Source organism: Hemiscyllium ocellatum, chromosome 33 (genome assembly GCF_020745735.1).
Source record: "Hemiscyllium ocellatum isolate sHemOce1 chromosome 33, sHemOce1.pat.X.cur, whole genome shotgun sequence".
NCBI classification, from domain to species: Eukaryota; Metazoa; Chordata; class Chondrichthyes; order Orectolobiformes; family Hemiscylliidae; genus Hemiscyllium; species Hemiscyllium ocellatum.
This window is the reverse complement of record NC_083433.1, coordinates 24,772,738-24,789,309: the sequence shown is the minus strand read 5'-3', so window position 1 is coordinate 24,789,309 and position 16,572 is coordinate 24,772,738. Positions and strand designations below refer to the sequence as shown.

The window sequence follows — 16,572 nt, the reverse complement described above, 5'->3', positions numbered from 1 at the left end:
TAAACAGTAGTCCAAGGTGAGTTTGATGGTGGGGTGAAACTCGTGAAATGTTGGTGAACATAAATGTTGGGAGAGTGCAGCATTGTTCTGACATGAACACAACCAAGGTTGAGGGGATCAATTCTCCTGACATGGCCCCAGGAGCACGTGTTGTCCCAGTGACCTAACAGCTACATCTCTGATCTTCTAAACTACTGCCTGTGGTTTACATCCCTTCTGGGGATCCTTTCAGTTTAAACATTCTCTCCAATTAAAACCCTCTCACTGCATTATCTCCATTCAAACTAAGTTAATCTCTGACCTGCTGTCTTTAAAAATCTGCATGGCTGCTTTGAGATCATGGAATTAAACCATGACCAAGTCAGTTTGATAAATGTGGCAACAAACGTTCGGTAAACTGGAGCCAAAGGGAGTGGGATTAATTTCCCAGCTCAGCCAAAGAGACAGCATCAACATGAGGGGCCTCAGTACATGCAGTAAAACTCAAAGATTCATTGATCTGAAATTAAACAGTCAAATGTCTGTTTCCCCACAATTGCCTCATCTGTTGTTCGTTTCCTCACTGATGCAGGAATGAGCATTGACCCATTTGTTTTTGTCTTTCTGGTACCATTCCTTCAATGTTGGCTGGACAAACATTGAGCTTGCTTGACTTCTACACTGTCCTGTTGGTATTTAACAGGAAAAAATGCAGGTGAATTAAAGTTATTCCACACACACAATAATTTATATTTAAATTCGATGAGTTGGACCAAGATAACAGTGACCCTAAAGGTGGAAGATTCATTGAAAATATTTGGTTTGCAAGTAATGATAGGCTCAGTGAAAAGCTTTGCCTTGTGAGCAATACAGGCAGCTCCCAGAGTTAAGTAGCATCGATAAGTAAATAATAGGGAAACAGCAGCAGGAACAACAACACAGTGACAGGCAAATATTAAGAGTCTGTGAGACCGATCAGTATTCTAACAACAGTCGGGTAGAAACTGTTTCCAAACCGGCTGGTGTGTGTGTGTTCAGGCTTCTGTACCTTCTCCCTGATGGTAGTGGTTGTAGAAAAACATTGCCAGGGTGGGGTGGATCTTTGAGAATGCGGCGGCTTTTACTTGACACTGGGCCTGGTAGATGGATTCTATAGATGGGAGGTTGGCCTTTGTGATTGTCTGGGCCCAGTGCACCACTCTCTGTAACCGTCTCCGATCTTGAATGGTACAGTTGCCATACCAGGTAGTGATACATCCAGACAGAATGCTGTCGATGGTGCACCTATAAAAGTTGGCAAGGGTATTCGCTGTCAGGAATATCCGGTGTTCTGGAGGGATCAGTGTTGAAGGGTTGGTTTGTTGATGAGAGTTTGATGAGAGCTGGCTTCCAAAGGCGACCTCTCCAACCGCACTGTCAGGAATCTCGTCCCCATCCAGAAACAGCAGCCACTTGATCAACACCTTCAAGATTCTGGAAAATCTTGTGCAAGGTCATGTTGGATACCACTGACCATCAACTGAATGCAAAGATGTGGATTTTTCAAAGTAAATGATAAGCCATAGAAACACCCCAGATGGGACTTGAACCCACAATCCCTGGCTTAGGAGGCCAGTGCCTTATCCATTAGGCCACTGGGGCCCCACATGCAGTGCTGCAATAGCAGCCTTTAAATACTGCACCCTGACCTCTCTCAGTGTGTGTGTGTCTGTGTGTTGGACTCTCACTAATCGGTTCTTACCCCTTCCATCTCATGCTAAATTGTTGGCTGCTTGATAAATTGATCCGGCCTCCCATTTCTCCCCAAACGGACAGATGAGAAATCAACCAAACTCCAACTTTGAACAACTCAAGTCTGAGGAAAATGGTGCAGACAGGAAAATAGCAAAGGGCTCAACGTTATTTTGTGCAGCGCTTTCAAGATATTTGCAGTTACTGGGGAAGGAGGAAGTGGAGATGTTGCAAAAAGCTGCATTGAGGACAAATCAACAGAATCTTAGCGGGCATTCAGCCCATTGTGGCTGTGCTGTCTCTTTCAGACAATTCACCCCAAGATCTCCCGAATCCTGGAATTATCTTGTATAAGTTTCTACTGAACACCATTTGCCATAATCTCAACACGGGCACAATGATTTTTAACAGAGTCGTTAAAAAAAGTCCAGTCCATTTGGATTGAGATGATGTTGACATGGGATGAAAATCAGCCACTGCAAAGACCAGGCTTAAAAACGAAATCCCTGAAATCCCAGATTTCAGAGGCCAGTGCCATAGCCATTAGGCCACTAGGGCACTATATGGGCAGACCACTGGAAACAGTTGACCTCAAATGAGTGTGACAGCCAAGCCCACTCCCAGATCAGTGACAACACACTGAGGGACGCACTAAAGGTTCAGGCAGCTGCTGCCAAGGTGGAACAGGGAAACAACACAGTCTCAGGTCTTTCTGACAAATTATCACATCGTTCTTTCAGGTCTCAGACCCTCTTGGTGCCTGACAGTGAACAGAGATCGTTTTCTGCCCAAGTACAAACTGCCTTTCTTTCCACAAGTATACAGAAGATTTGAGAAATGTCAACATTCAAGTGTTTTGTTGGTTCTTTTCTCTCTGCATAGACTGTACACAACTGATTTAGAACCTTTGTATGCATTTCCAAATGATGTTACAAACTGTTTTAATACTTTGTTAATAAAATCAAGTTGAAACGCAAATCAAATGTAGCCTCCCTTTGTCCCCATCACCAACAAGAATACTTGAGTAAAGTTGTGAGGAATTCATCAGACCAATGAGACTCCAGGAATTCTTCCAAGATGTCAGCAATGATCCCAATGAGCCAACCAACGAACGGGAACAGTCATCAGAGAGATCCATCGTGGAGCGACCAAAGAAGGAGTCGATTTGTATCCCTGCAGAGGGCCGCTGTCCTGGCCTTGAGATGTCTGCTCAACCGTCAGGAGATGGGTGAATGCCAGATTTAAAACTCACACAACGCCAGGTTATAGTCGAACATGTGGAAGCACCAGCTTTCGGAGCACAGCTCCGTCATCAGGTGGTTGTGGAGAATAAGATTGCAAAACACGGAATTTATACCAAATGTTTACAGTGTGATGCAATTGAAATTGTATCTTGAGAAAGACCTGGATTGTTTGTTAAATCTCTCATCTTTTAGAATGGCCAGATTGGTTTTAGTTCTTTCATATGTCAATTGCAAAACTTTTATTCAAAGTTACATTCTCAAGCGAACTTTAACAATTGGTGTCATGTCGGCCCAGATGATGTATTGAAGGTGTGAGCTCCCCTGTGTGAGGCTGTCTGTGACACAATGGTCAGACTGATTCTAATCTAAAAAACAGATTTACAGCATCTTACATGGATTCATACAGTTTTTGAGCAAAGTAAAATGTAATTCTGTAAGTACAAGTTCATCAACTCAGACTTATATGTGTGTGTGTGTGTGTGTATATGTGTGTGTGTCTATGTGTGTGTTGGTGTGTGAATATGTATGAATACGTGTGTGTGGGTGGGTATGTGTATGTGTATGTGTGTGTATGTGTGTGTATATGTGTGTGTGTGTGGATTGGTGTGAATGTGTGTGCGTGTATGTGTGTGCACGTCTGTGGGTGTATGTGTATGTATGTGTGTGTACATGTGTATGCATGTGTGTGTTTATGTAAATGTGCGTATGTGTGTGTATGTGTGTGTATGTGTGTATGCGTTTTTGTGTGTGAGGGTTTGTAGGTGTGCGTGTGTTTGTGTTTGAGTATGTGGGTGTTTGTGTGTATGTACGTATGTGTGTATGTGCATGTATGTGTGTGTGTATAGATTACTAGATTACTTACAGTGTGGAAACAGGCCCTTACGGCCCAACAAGTCCACACCGACCCGCCGAAGCGCAACCCACCCATACCCCTACATTTACCCCTTACCTAACACTACGGGCAATTTAGCTTGGCCAATTCACCTGACCCGCACATCTTTGGACTGTGGGAGGAAACCGGAGCACCCGGAGGAAACCCACGCAGACACGGGGAGAACGTGCAAACTCCACACAGTCAGTCGCCTGAGTCGGGAATTGAACCCGTGTCTACAGGCGCTGTGAGGCAGCAGTGCTAACCACTGTGCCACCGTGCCGCCCGTATGTGTGTGTATGTGTGTGTATGCGTGTTTGTGAGTGTGTGTTTGTTTGTGTGTGTGTGTATGCGTTTTTGTGAGTGTGTGTTTGTTTGTGTGTGTGTATGTGTGTGCATGTGTGTCTGTATGTGCATGTGTGTGTGTGTATGTGTGTGTATGCGTGTGTTTGTGTGTGTGTTTGCGTGTTTGTGAGTGTGTGTGTGTTTATGTGTGTGTATGTGTGTATGCATATGTGTGTGCATGTGTGTGTATGCGTGTGTGTACATATGTATGTATGTGTATGAGTGTGTATGTGTGTGCATATGTGTGCGCGTGTATGCGTGTGCACGTGTGTGGGTGTATGTGTGTGTATGTGTTTGTATGTGTGTGTATATGTGTATGTGTATATGTGCATGCATGTGTGTGTTTATGTGTATGTGCGTGTGTGTGTACGTGTGTGTGTGTATGTGTGTGTATATGTGTATGTATGTGTGTATATGTGTGTTTGTGTGTATATGTGTGTGTGTATGTGTGTGTGTGTATGTGTGTGTTTGTGTGTGTATGTGTAGGTAGTGTTTGTGTGTGTGTATATGTGTGTGTATGCGTGTTTGTGTGTGTGCATGTGGGTATGTGTGTGTGGGTGTGTGTATATGTGTGTGTATATGTGTGTGTGTGCGTTGGTGTGTATGTGTGTGTGTATGTGTGTGCGTGTGTGTATGCATGTGTGTGTGCGTATGTGTGTGTATATGTGTATGTGTGTGAGGGTTTGTAGGTGTGTATGTGTGTGTATGTGTGTGTATATGTGTGTGTATGTGCATGCATGTGTGTGGATGTATGTGTATGTGTGTGTATGTGTTTGTGTATGTGGGTGCGTATGTGTATGTGTGGGTGTTTGTGTGTATGTGTGTATTCCTGAGATGCTGCCTAACCTGCTGTGCTTTGACCAGCAACACATTTTCAGCAGTGTATGTGTGTATGTATACGTGCGTGTGTGTATGTGCATGTTTGTGTGTGTGTGTGTGTGTTTGTGTGTGTATGTATGTGTGTATATGTGTGCATGTGTGTGTGTGTTTGTGTGTGTGTATATGTGTGTTTGTGTATGCGTATGTGTGTGTATGTGTGTGTATATGCATGTTTGTGTGTGTGTGTGTATGCGTGTTTGTGAGTGTGTGTATACATGTGTGTGTATGTGTGTGTGTGTGTATATGTGTGTGTGAATGTGTGTATATGTGTGCATGTGTGTGTTTGTGTGTGTGTTTATGTGTGTGTTTGTGTGTATATGTGTGTGTATGCGTGTTTGTATGTGTGAGTGTGCATGCGTGTTTGTGAGTGTGTGTATGTATGTGTGTGTATGCGTATGTGTGTGTATGTGTGAGTGTGTGTGTGTGTGTGTGTGTGTATGTGTGTGTGTGTGTGTGTGTGTGTGTGTGCAGTTGAATGGGGTCACCTGTAATGTCCCAGTTGAGGCCATCTCCATTGTTCCCAAACTTGGTGATCAGCCTCTGCTCGGCCACTTGTCATTGTTGCCTGTCCCCAAGTCCCCCTTGGAGGAAGGTCCGAGGTCGAGTGCCCCGAATTGCTGAAGTGTTCTCTATTGACACTCATAACAACTCCACCCCTCCTCTCCATACACACACACACACACGCGTGCGTGCACATACACACACGCAAACACACACACACTCAGGCACACACACACACACACACAAACACACACGCATGCACACATACGCACACACACACACATATGCGCACGTGCACACACACGCGTACACACTCTCTCTCTCACACACACACACACACACACACACACACATACATTTGTGGGTGAATTTGTATTTGCAGAACTACATTTTACTTTGCTCAAAAACTGCATGAACTACAGAGCTAAGGAGAGAATTGTGGCAGCTCCCAGAATCAGGTGGCTCAGTGGTTAGCACTGCTGCCTCACAATAGCAGGGTCCCAGATTCAATTCCAGCCTTAGGCAACTGCCTGTGTGGAGTTTATACATTGCTCTGGTTTCCTCCCACAGTACAAAGGTGAATGGGCCATGTTAAATTGCCCACAGTGTTACCTGTTTCCACACCTGTGGGAAATCTAACCCAGGGGATGGATCTGAAGGCCCTAATTTACGAGGGCTCTCAGCTCATACCTTTCCAGGACTTCTCAGCGGTGGGAAACCAAAAAAGAAAACCTTACGATGATGAGCATAAGACAGAGGAATGGAAGTAAGGCCATTCAGCCCATCGGATCCACCCTGCTATTCAATCGTGAATGATGGGCATTTCAATGCCACTTAGTGGCACTCTCATCGTCACCCTTAATTCCTCGCGTGATCAAGAATTTATCAATCTCTGCCCTGAAGACAATTAACATCCATGGCCTCCGCTGCGCTCCACGGCAATGAATTCCACAGGCCTACCACTCTCTGCCTGAAGAAATGTCTCCTCATTTCCATTCTAAATTGACCCCCTCTAATTCTCCGGCTGTGCCCATGGGTCTTAGTATCCTCACCTGATGGAAACACTTTCCCAGCATCCACCCTTTCTAAGCCATGCATTATCTAGTAAATTTGTATTAGATCTCCCCTCAATCTTCTAAACTCTAATGAATACAATCCCAGGATTCTCAGCTGACCATTGTATGTTAAGCCTACCATTCCAGGGATCAACCGTGTGAATCTCCGCTGGACATGCTCCAGTGCCAGTATGTCCTTCCTGAGGTGTGGAGCCCAAAATTGGATACAGTATTTCAAATGGGGCCCAACCAGAGCTTTATAAAGTCTCAGAAGGACATCGCTGCTTTTACATTCCAACCCTCTTGAGATAAATGGCAACATTACATTTGTTTTTTTAAGCACGGACTCAACCTGCAAGTCAACCTTTAGAGATTCCTGGACTATCATTCCCAGATCCCTTTGTACTTTGGCTTTATGAATTTTCTCACTGTTTAAAAAATAGTCCATGCCTGTATTCTTTTTTCCAAAGTGCAAGTCCTAGCATTTGCTCACATTGAATTTCATCAGCCATTTCATGGACCACTCTCCTAAACTGTCCAAATCTTTCTGCAGCCTCCCACCTCCTCAGAACAACCTGCTTGTCTGCCTAACTTTGCATCATCGGTGAACTTCGCCAGAATAACCCCAGTCCCTTCATCCAGATCATTAATATATTAAGTGAACAGCTGCGGCCCCAACACTGAACCCTACGGGACACCACTTGTCACCAGCTGCCATTCCAAGAAAGAACCTTTCATCCCAACTCTCTGCCTTCTGTCAGACAGCCAATCCTCAATCCATACCAGTAGCTCACCTCGAACACCATGGACCCTCCCCTTACTCAGCAGTCTCCCGTGAGGCACCTTATCAAAGGCCTTTTGGAAATCTAGGTAGATAACATCCATTGGGTTTCCCTGGTCTAACCTATTTGTTACCTCTTCAAAGAATTCTAACAGGTTTATCAGGCACAACCTCCCCTTACTAAATCCATTCTGCTTGTTCTAATCCAACCCTGCACTTCAAAGAATTTAGAAATTTCATCCTTAATGATGGATTCTAGAATTTAACCTACAACTGAGGTTAGGCTAACCGGCCTATAATTTTCCATCTTTTATCTTGATCTTTTCTTGAACTAGGGGTTTACCACAGTGATTTTCCAATCATCTGGGAATTTCCCTGACTCCAGCGATTTTTGAAAGATTGAAAATAGCCTCTACTATTTCCTCAGACACCTCCCTCAGAACTCTAGGATATAGACCATCGGGGCCAGGAGATTTATCAATTTTTAGATCTTTTAGCTTTTCTAGCACTTCCTCTTTTGTAATGGCTACCATATTCAAATCTGACCCCTGACTCTCCTTAATTGTTAGGATAATGCCCATGTCTTCCACTGTGAAGATTGACACAAAGTATTTACCAAATTAGGGCGGCACGGTGGCACAGTGGTTAGCACTGCTGCCTCATAGCGCCTGAGACCCGGCTTCAATTCCTGACTCAGGCGACAGACTGTGTGGAGTTTGCACGTTCTCCCTGTGTCTGCGTGGGTTTCCTCCGGGTGCTCCGGTTTCCTCCCACAGTCCAAAGATGTGCGGGTCAGGTGAATTAGCCATGCTAAATTTCCCATAGTGTTAGGTGAGGGGGATGGATGGGTTGCGGGTCGGTGTGGACTTGTTGGGCCGAAGGGCCTGTTTCCACACTGTAAGTAATCTAATCTAATCTTCAGCCATTTCCTTATATCCCTTCACGAGCATTCCTGCATCAATTTGGAACGGCCCAATTTCTACTTTTGCCTCTCGTTTGTTTCTTATGTCTTGAAAGAAACTTTAACAATCGTTTCGAATATTATTGGCTAGCTTACCTTCATATTTGATCCTCTCCTTCCTATTTCTATTTCTTTGTTATCCTCTGTTTGTTTTTGTCGTCTTCCCAATCTTCTGATTTCCTAGTGCTCTTGGCCACTTTATAGGCGCTCTCTTTCTCTATGATACATTTCCTGACTTCCTTTGTCAGCCATGGCTGTTTAATTCCCGCCCCCGAAGGATAATGTTTCTGCCAAGAGAAGACTGAGGGAGTTTGGGATCCAGTACTCTCTGAGGTATCCGGCGGTGCTCCGCTAACCTTACATGGATCCGGACATCTCTTTGATACATCGGAGAAGGCAAGAGACTTTGTGGACAAATTAACCGAATCTGAACAATTTAGTATCTACAAATAAAGTTGTTTGGTTATGTCTTTGTTGTTTTTTAAAAAAAGCAGAGGAAGTCCAGTTGGAATTTTCTTTTCCTTTTTTTCCCTATTGGTAATAATCCGGTTTGAACTATGTTTGGTGGCGGTTGAGCTGTGTACTTTCAATTTCTAAGTGAAGTTATACCAGAGGATGGGTGGGGTATTTACCCCATCTATTTTAAATTATTTTTACCTTTATTCACATTGCTATTCTATGGTATATTTACTTTCTATTCTGCTTGTGTTTGTGCTACGGCTCTAGCTAGGAGGAGGGAAACTGGTTGGGATGACTAGATGCCCACTTATGGGCAGTTTGGGATGGGTAGTTGCCCCCTTTGGGCAGGAGGTGAGTTCCCCTGTTCAGCGCCATTGGCACTTTATATGATGGTTTGTATTGCTTTTAATCTTTGATAGATTTGTAGGTTTGTTAAATGTAGTGGTTTCAGTTTATGTAGTTTTTATATTTGATGGATCATATCACACTAAGGCTCAGTGATTTGTGGCTTGAGTTCCTCCTCTCTGGAATTTAAATGTTACTGCAGAAGGTTATGGCTAATGACTTGATTAAATGGTGAACCTGGAATATCAAGGGAAGTCACTCACCAATTAAGAAGAAGAAGGTACTTTTGAGTCTTAGAAATGAGAAAGTTGATATTCCTTTGTTACAGGAGATGCACTTGGATGACAGAGAGCATTTGAAAGTACAGCAGAATGGTTTTGATTGGGTTTACTTCACATCATCTAATACCAGAAGTAGGGGAGTGGTTGTATTGGTGAGGAGGAATCTCCCAGTTAAGTTACTGGAGTGTGTTAAAGACACACACAGAGGAGGTTTGTAATTCTTATAGCCTTGATAAATGGGGAAGAATATGGTGTTTTCAATGTTCATTGCCCTCCAGCTCATCCCCTCAACCTTTTGCCAGATGTGTTTTCTAAATTGATCAATCTAGAGTCCTGGCATATCATTAAAGGGGGAGATGTTAACTGTCTCCTGGATCCCACAGTATAGAGGTTACCCAAAGGCACACACCCCCCTCCCCCCACCACCGATCCCCTCTGTACAAATTAAACAATTAGTGGATCTGAGTGTGGAGTGAGGGTTGGTGGACATCTGGAGGTGTCTCCACCTACAGGCAGGGATTTTACATTTTTTTTGCCAATCCACACAGATGTCACACCAGGATTGATTTTTTTCCAATCCCCGTGGTAACCCTGGACTTGGTGGCATGTGGTACGATCGGTAATATTACCATTTCTGATCACACTCCAGTGTACCTGTTGGTTAAGATTAAGGACGTTACAGTGGGTCCAAGGCATTGGAAAATGGATCCCTTTATCCTCAAAGATAATACATTTGTGGAGCATTTCTCTTGGGAATTTTGGGCGTTCCTAGACATTAACTCACATTCAGTTAGTAGCTCATCCTTCTTTTAGGAAATTGCCAAAGCCGATGCCAGTGGGTTAGTTATTTCCTACTCTGCCAGTAGGAGGCGGCAGAAGGATGAGCAGCAACGTCTCCTCGAAGCACGGTTGAAGGCAGCTGAGAAGGCCTACTTTGACAGGCCCTCGTTGGTCAAGTTACAGAGGATTACGGCGCTGCGGTCTGCATTGAATTCCGTGCTCACGCAGACAGCAAAGAACGAGCTTACTTTTGCAAAGTAAAGGTTATATAATCATGGTGACAGGCCTGGCAAATACTTAGCATATCTCGCCAGGAAAAGGAGCGCCCCTCAAGAAGGGTCTGGGAACCAAACATGTGACTCCAAAAAGATTAATGTGTCATTTCAGAGATTTTACTCTAAATTATACCAATCTGAGTTTTGTGAGGAGGGGCGGGCCAAAATGGAGGCTTTATTCAGGGATCTGGAGCTCCCGGGTGTGACCCCCAAACAAGAGTCTTTCCTCAATGTCCCCTTATCAGAGCAAGAGGTGCAGGAGGCTGTGAAGCAGCTTCAGAGTGGAAAGGCACCCGGTCCTGATGGGTTCCCTTTCGCCACTGCTTTTTACAGTGGGGATTGAATCATTGGTGGAGGCCATTCATAGGGATCCCAATATATCAGTTCCAGACGTGGGGTCAAATTTACATAAGAGTTTATTGTATGTGGACGATGTCCTAATTCTTTCGTCCAATCCAGCAGTTTCAGAACCTCGCCTGTTAGCATGTATCTGTGTGTTTGGCACCTTTTCAGGGGACAAGATGAATCTTGCAAAATCAGAGGCTATGCCTATGGGTGGTCTTATGAAGGTGTTAAGTCTTGAGGGTGAATATCGATTCCCATTGAAATGGTCACAAGGGTGTTTCGTGTATTTGAGCATGTTCATTACTCCAGTTCTGAATCGGCTGTTCAAAGCCAATTTTGTTCAATTATTTGACAAAATCAAACAAGATCTTCAAAGGTGGAGGCGCTTCTAGTCTCGTGGTTGGGTTGGATAGCGCTTATTAAGATTAATATTCCCCCCCCGTTTGTTATACCCTATATGGATGCTTCCCCCTGATTTTCAATAAATCTGATTTTCAAACAGGTTCAGCCCCTTTATTTGGCATCGTCAGTGGCCCCTCATTAAATTAGCTAAACTGCAACTGTCTCACAGACTGGGGGGAGTGGATCTCCCAGACATTAAAAGCTACCAACTAAGCTCGCTTTTATCCTACATGAGTGATTGGGCTTGTGGGGACCCTCTTTCAATACGGTTAGATATTGAAACCTCCCAGGCTAAGGTGTCCCGCTTACTCGCTTGCTGTGTTTGGACAAAATGAGGACAATTAGGGAATATTTCTATAACCCAATAGTTATCAATACAGTTAAAGCATGGAGGGCAATTCGGCAGAGGGAAGGTAATATTGGCAAGACATCTTCTCTTACACCGGGTATGCCGGGTTTTCAACTGGGGGTGATAGATTCAGGATCCAAACATTGGGCAGAGAGGGGTGTGTCTTGCGTGGGTGATTTGTTTGAGGGAGACACAATGATGTCCTTCGATCAGTTAGCACGGAAACCACCACAAAGACCAGGCTTAAAAAGTCAACACCGCAAAAGGGATTGGAACCACCAATCCACTACATCAGAAGCTACAGTCTTACCCATTAAGCCACAAAAACACAGGGCCAATACTCCACTGGGAATAGTTGATCTTAAACGAGTGCTACAGCCGAGCATATTCCAAGATCTGGAACGACACACTGAGGGACGCACTAATGTTTCAGGCAGCTGCTGCCAAGGTGGAACAGGGAAACAACACAGTCTCAGGTCTTTCTGATAAATTATCACATCGTTCTTTCAATTCTCAGACCCTCTTGGTGCCTGACAATGAACAGAGATCGTTTCCTGCCCAAGTACAAAATGCCTTTTTTTTCACGACACAGAGCTTTGAGAAATGTCAAAATTCCAGTGTTTTGTTGGTTCTTTTCTCTCTGCATCAACTGTACACAACTGATTTAGAACCTTTGTATGCATTTCTATTTGACTTTTTATGAAGAAAGTATATTTTTTCAATAAACAAAATCTGGAGAGAGAGAAGATCTGCCCGAACTTGAGAGGCCCCCCCCTTTGTGGAAGAGAGCCAGCCCTATATCGGGACAGGAAGGAGATTCCAATGGCCCAACATGGATTGTTCCAGTTAATACCCTCGCCTTCTTGACCACAAAGTGGGGAGTGAAGTGGGAGATGGCACGGGACAGGGTGACACTAGGCACACGGACACACAAGATGGCTGCTGAGCCATCAGTTGGCCACTTGGCACACAAGATGGCCGCCGGACCACAATATGGAGAGAGACAGCAGAGCAAACACAGACACTGCCTGGGGCCACCAGAATGCCAGCACAATGCACTCACAGCCGAGTTGATTAGTTTAAGGTGGATGGGAGAGACAATACACATGAATAACATATACTGCCCGCCGAAGGGTCAGGGTTCAGCCAACACCTTTGATAGAAATGCTAACTGTTAGGTACAGACTCAATACAGAGTGATAATAGCCAGGGCGGCAGTAATCGTCCTTCTCAGGAAGAGCGATTAGCGCCCATTACTACAGCAACGGACATCCGCGCAGACGCTGAAACTGACAACAACTGCACTGAAATTAACAAAGGCTGTACTGGAACGAACAATAACTGCATGAAACGATCAAGGATTCTGCAATGTTTACAATAAACAAGCCATGTTACAGAGACAATAACCTCATCACTGACCTATTATATCACAAAATGTATAACAGTATCTTGACATGTGCTCCGGGGTGAGAGAAGAATCACAGCTGACCACTGTGCTGTTGGTGCCGCTCTCTCCCCGGAGCTCCGGTATTTCCTTGTACAATAAACTCTGTCGTTGACCCCGACTCTGACTCAGAGGCTGGTGATTATCAGCAGTTGCCTTCCCACAAATGTTTGTCCAATCTGTGGATGTGGCACTCCAAGTTATCCAACGATGGCCTAACTACCTCACGTCTCCATCATAGCCTCCTTGCAATTGTATTCAATACCTTGACTAAGAAGGGTAAGGACCCAAATGCATAGCCCATCAGTTGGAACCTTGAACACACAGATTTCAATCATTTCCATTGACATATTGGACCTTATCATAAATACCAAACATGCAGGTAATCTGTGGTTCAAGTGGGAACATTGACTGAATATAGTTTAGACTGACACCAACACAACCAAAACAGAAGTTGCTTTATCCATAGATAGGTAGGTCTATCTGTTGGAGCCCCAGTGACCTCATGGGGAAGGCACTAACTTCCTAAACCAGAGATTGTGGGCTCAAATCTTATTTGGGGTTTTGATTTTGTTGAACCCTTCACTGAGCAGCTGATCTTAATCCTGTGTGGTCAGGTGACCATGGCAACAAAGTCAGGCATTCTCAATTGATCCTCAGCTGGAGAAATTTGACCTGACGGAAAATTGGCCAAACTAAATGAAACAGCAGCTATCAGCTCCAGAGAACAGTGCAGCTAAGATCAAAGAGTTACAAAGATTCAAGAAGAACCAGTTCCAACCAGACTGAGGGTTGTATATTGGAGAAGGGTCAGCCTGAGACAATCCACTTTCTAGCTCCTGGCATGACAACAGTGAAGGGTATTGGTGAGACCCCATTGGATGATGTGAACCCAGCTCATGACCGTATTGGCCAAAGTCACAGAAGATTCTGGAAGATCAGGGACAGGAGAGGAGGAAAACACACCTGAACGCCAAACACTTAGCAAAGCCTTGACTGGGTCCTGCAGTGGAGCTCTGACAATCTGGTCCAAATCTGTTCATCAAAGTCCTCGCATGAGATATGCAGGCCATTCAGCCCATCACATCCACACTCAGCCTCTGATGAGCGTCCCATCCAGGCCCAACCACTATCCTCTCACCCTGCATTCCCCAAAGCCAATCCACCGAACCTGCACATCTTTGGGCTGTGGGAGGAAAGCAAAGCACCCGCAGTACCCCATGGAGGGAATGTGCGAACTCTACACAAACAGAAAGCCAAGGGAGGAATCAAAGTCAGGTCCCCGATGCTGCGAGGCAGCAGTGCTACCCACTGAGCCACCATGCCATCTCCAGGAGATTCTCAGCAGGTTTTCAGCCATTGTGACTGTGCAGTCTCTTTCAGGGAATTCAGCTTTAATCCTGCAGATCCCCAAAAGTGCTGCGTAAGGCGACAGGGAACAACCCATTCCCATCAACTGAACGCAGATAAGCGGTTGTTTGCAAAGCAGATTAAGGACACACAAGGAAAAGTCAGACACCCCAGATGGGACTTGGATACACAACCCCTGACTTAGGAGGCCAGTGCCTTATCCATTAGGCCACTGGAGCTGCACAGTTACATGCAGCATGGCAGACTTTAAATACTGCGCCCTGACCTCTCATTGTGTGTTTTTGTGGATTTTCTCCTCTCAATGCACTGTGAGGATCCAAGATGGTGGTGATCTCGGACGATGGTGTTGCAGAGCTCGGCACCACAGCACAAGCGCCCAATCCGTTCCATCGCGATATCCTAGGACTCTGAAAATGTTGTGGAGTTCCAGGACATTGTGAAAAATCAACATTCCTGCGTTTTCATCGTCCAGAGATGTTGAAGACGGATGGAGCAGTGTCCAAGGCCAGGCCCCCGGCCCAGCCTGCAGATCCCCAGCAACTTTGTGCAAGATTATGTTGGACACCTCTTCCCATCAACTGAATGCAGACATGGGAATTTTATAATGTCGTTTAGAAATAAAATTGAAAGTGGACAAGCTATGAAAGTTAGCCACTCATGATCAGATTTGAACCCACAATCCCTGCTATTACAGCCCAACACCTTATCCATCAGGCCACTGGTAATACAGGTCTGCTGATAAACTGGTAGCCTTTAAATACTGCACGCTGATGGCTCGTATTGTGTTTTTCTCAGTTTTATACTCTCACTGATTGTTTTGTACAACTTCCATCTCATGTTAAAAAATTGGCTGCTTGATAAATCAATCTCGCTTCCCATTTGTCCCCAAACGGACAGACAAGAAACCAATCAAACTCCAACATTGCACAACTCAAGTCTGAGGAAAATGGAGCAGACAGGGAAATAGCAAAGGGCTCAATGTTATTTTGTGGAGCACTTTCAAGATATTTGCACTTAGTGGGGAAGAAGTAGGTGGAGATGTTGCAAAAAGTTGCATTGACGACAAATGCTTTCTTTGCTTAGACCGCACTTGGAATACTGCGGCAAGTTCTGGTCGTCCTATTATAGGAAAGATGTGAATGCTTTGGAGAGGGTTCAGAGGAGGTTTACCAGGATGCAGCCTGGACAGGAGGGCTTATCTTATGAATAGAGGTTGACTGAGCTCGGACTTTTCTCATTGGAGAAAAGGAGGAGGAGAGGGGACCTAATTGAGGTGTACAAGATAATGAGAGGCATGGATAGAGTCGATAGCCAGAGACTATTTCCCAGAGCAGAAATGTCTTATACGAGGGGTCATCATTTTAAGCATTGCCAGGGTGGGATGGATCTTTGAGAATACTGGCAGCCTTTCCTTGACACTGGGCCTGGTCAATGGATTCTATAGATGGGAGGTTGGCATTTGTGATTGTCTGGGCCGAGTTCACCACTCTCTGTAACCATCTCCGATCTTGAATGGTACAGTTGCCATACCAGGTAGTGATACATCCAGACAGAATACTGTCTATGGTGTACCTATAAAAGTTGGCAAGGGTATTCGCTGTCAGTAATATCTGATGTTCTGGAGGGATCAGTGTTGAAGGGTTGGTTTGTTGATGAGAGTGTGATGAGAGCTGGCTTCCAAAAGCAACCTCTCCAACCGCACTGTCAGGAATCTCGTCCCCATTCAGAAACAGCAGTCACTTGATCACCACCTTCAAGATTCAATCCTGCAAAATCTTGTGCAAGGTCATGTTGGATACCACTGACCATCAACTGAATACAAAGATGGGGATTTTTCCAAAGCAAAGGGCAAGCCATAGAAACACCCCAGATGGGACTTGAACCCACAATCCCTGGCTTAGGAGGCCAGTGCCTTATCCATTAGGCCACTGGGGCTGCACATGTCAAGCTGCAATGGCAGCCTTTAAATACTGCACCCTGACCTCTCCTAGTGTGTGTGTCTGTGTGTTGTCCTCTCACTAATTGGTTCTTACCCCTTCCATCTCATGCTAAATTGTTGGCTGCTTGATAAATTGATCCGGCCTCCCATTTCTCCCCAAACGGACAGATGAGAAATTAACCAAACTCCAACTTTGAACAACTCAAGTCTGAGGAAAATGGAGCAGACAGGAAAA

At 44.9% G+C, this 16,572-nt stretch overlaps 2 non-coding genes across 2 annotated transcripts; both read right to left on the bottom strand.

The window, feature by feature from the left end:
- Positions 1–1,547: 1,547 nt before the first annotated feature.
- trnar-ccu (transfer RNA arginine (anticodon CCU)) lies at positions 1,548–1,620 on the bottom strand. The gene has a single exon. It is a non-coding gene; the product is annotated as a tRNA-Arg (tRNA).
- A 14,640-nt stretch (positions 1,621–16,260) lies between these two features.
- trnar-ccu (transfer RNA arginine (anticodon CCU)) lies at positions 16,261–16,333 on the bottom strand. Its single transcript has one exon. It is a non-coding gene; the product is annotated as a tRNA-Arg (tRNA).
- Positions 16,334–16,572: the final 239 nt, after the last annotated feature.